We start from the raw sequence: 3,139 nt of genomic DNA on the forward strand, positions 1-3,139 counted from the left end.
TCTGACTGTAAATTAGTGGGATCGTGGTGCATGGGTTTCTGTGCGGTACATGGTGCGGTATAATGTGCAATATAAGTTGGCACAGAATAGATTATCTAGAACAATCGTGAAGAAATTGTGATAAATGTTTCCTTAAATGTCGATTGATTCTGTTACCATATCACATGTTGCGGATTTGAAGGTGTTTATGAAATTGCTCATCTCAAGCAGGCTTCTTCAAGCACTGTTGGTAAATTTAGTAATACCCAATTTTGAGTGACTGGACCAAATTCAGTGGTTCCCAGTTCTTCCCAAATCTTCCAAGCACTGACAGTATGGGCTGCAAAACGGTGAGTCGATAAGTAGAGCGTCCAACATAGCTCTGGTCCTCACAAGTTCCTACCTCAGGCTTCCAAGGGGCAAGTGATGACAAACACCACCAGCTAAGAGCATGGATGAAAAATAGTGAGGTTTGCAGCTGAGCAGACACAAACGCAAAGCAAGCCTAATCGTAACAACATAGGCCTGAATATATTCGCACTTCTTCACTCGCGAGCTAACGAAGCTGGTACGCACTCACCTGTAATACGCGAAGCCCCATTTGAGCATTTTTCAATTTAGTGAGAAAATGCATTTACACACCACCGAAAGCTCTACTTTTCAGGTAAAATGAAGCACAAAACATTACTTTCTGATGGATAATTACTTGATTTGCTATTAAAATCGCACTAAAATGTACTTTTTGCAATTAAGTTGCAAAATAGCTCACTTTTCACACGCGAGAATAACACTAAAATGGTAGATTTTTTGATACTAAAACAAGTGTGCCGAAAAGTACTACTTTTCGGCACCCTTTTGTTCGTATACACTTTTGTCAAGCTTCCGTGAAATTCTTGGGATTTCTAAGGGAACATTACGCCGGGACCAGATTCTACTGGTACTTCCACGTTCATTGAGCAGCGGAAGAAACTGTTATCGTGGGCCTACTACCGCAAAATCCAAATTCTTTCACGGAGGTGTGTCGCACTGATTTCCAACGGCTGCCCGAAAACTTCTGACACCCAACTGTAGCATAGCCTACCTGATCGAAAAACGTGCTCCAGCGCGGCATGGATGCTCACACGTGGTATTTATCTCTTGCAACATGGTTGTGTAGCTAGAAATGATCCAACTCAATGGATTTTTTTTATAATTGCAAAAAATGTTGTATGCAACTCGTTGCAAAACTCGATTTTTTCAGCACTCGTCATATTTATCCAACTCGGCAAGCCTCGTGTATGACTCGTGCTGAGAAAATCTACATTTTGCAACTTGTTGCATAAATAACTATTCTACATCTCTTCTTGTTCTTCGCGAATAAAAACTCATGAGTGTTTTTGTTTTTGTTTTGCTTCATACTCATGAAGCAGGCGGGTGCAAATAAACTCTCACACGGCGTACTCCCGGCACAGTGAGTAAACCGTTTGTTGGTTTTTCACTCGCGATTTGTTTCACGATGAAAGCGTTCCCATCCCTGGCTAAGAATTTAACCTTTCAGGACGCGCGCCATCATGCAACCGAAACTGCACCGCACTCGCACTGTATACGACGAGCGAGGGTTTTTGGTACACGAAAAGAAATTTAATGATATTCTTCATAAAGATTAATTTATGTTAATTATTAGATACGCTGTAATTAATTTCATAACATAAACTTATTGTGTTCATAAAAGAACTTATTATTAACTATAACATTGACTTATACCATGTATAAGTTTTGTGTTATGGCTGAAAAGTATAACATTCTCCTAATATATTGTCTAAGGTTTGGTTTTGAAAACTTCCTCCACCACAAACAAACGGTGTCGTTGTCGTTGTCGTCAACGGAGGAAGCCATTGTGGCACTTTTTTGTCTTTTGTGAACCTGTAAAATCAGTTGTAAATCACGGTAGGTGTAATAATTAATTGATTAATAATCAAATTATTTGTATGCTTTGACTCATTGAGCTTTTATCATCGACAGAGTATCCCGGGAAATCGCTACACTGTCCGGAACAACGGAATATCGGTGCCAGCAGCTACATCATGGCCAATGGAAGCTGCCCGTCCAACAGAACCGAAAATCGGAACTCTATCAGACGAATCCAAATGAAGGGGACCAGCATCATGATGGACACCAGATCGGTTTTCAACTAACAACACTGCAAGCAATCTCACCCTGCAGGACATGTCCATTTTACCATCGAAATTCAACGGAGGCATCTCTTTATTTGACACAAACACCGTCTCCTCGACCGTCTCCAAATCCTTCGACAGTGCTAACAGTCAGGAATCTTTCGTCGACGAGGTGCAGCCACTTCAACGGTGCTTCAACCGCTCGATCCGTACGAAAAGTGAAGCAACGGTGTTAACGACATCTCCAGCAACATCCAGCGGATCCTAGAAGGCCTCGATACACCAACGCAATCGAGATCGCAATGTTTTGCCGTAGCTTTCTTCCAAGCGCGCTGATTGGTACCAAGGTTAAATAAAACATCAATGTGCGAATTGAATTCAAAACTTATTATTACTATTACAAATTATCACTATTACAAAAACAAAAAAGAAATAATATTCAGGATCTAAATCAAAATATACGCTTATAAGCTTTATTAGATTTAACCAATAAACGCCATAACACGTCTAATAGCAGTTATTACAAAAAATGAATGATATTCATAAGTTAAACTTATACTTTTTATTCATTGTGTGTTATGATTTCTATTACACTCTCAAATTAGTTTTAAAAGGAAAACGAAATGGCAAAAATATATAACATATTCTTATACATTCAATATGGAAATTTTTCTTCGTGTAGTGATGTACTTTTTACAACAGCGCGCGTGCTGAAGGGTTAAATAAGCCGTACAATAGACCGTATTATGCATTTGAACTGCTTGCTGTCCTACATAAGCAGTTCGAATGCATATAGTTGCCTTGAATCAGCAGCCTAAGCTGTACTATTCTAAAGCTTTTGGCAGTTCATTAGCATTTCAACTGCTTGAGATATTTTTGCTTGGCAGCATCCCAAGTAACACAGAAAACATCTTTTCAAATCAAATGTTCCAAAGATGCATTATAAAAGGCATATATGTATTCAGAATACATCTTGTGTAATTATTAAGCTATAATTATGTTCTTCA

Source organism: Aedes albopictus, chromosome 2 (genome assembly GCF_035046485.1).
Source record: "Aedes albopictus strain Foshan chromosome 2, AalbF5, whole genome shotgun sequence".
Lineage (NCBI taxonomy): Eukaryota > Metazoa > Arthropoda > Insecta > Diptera > Culicidae > Aedes > Aedes albopictus.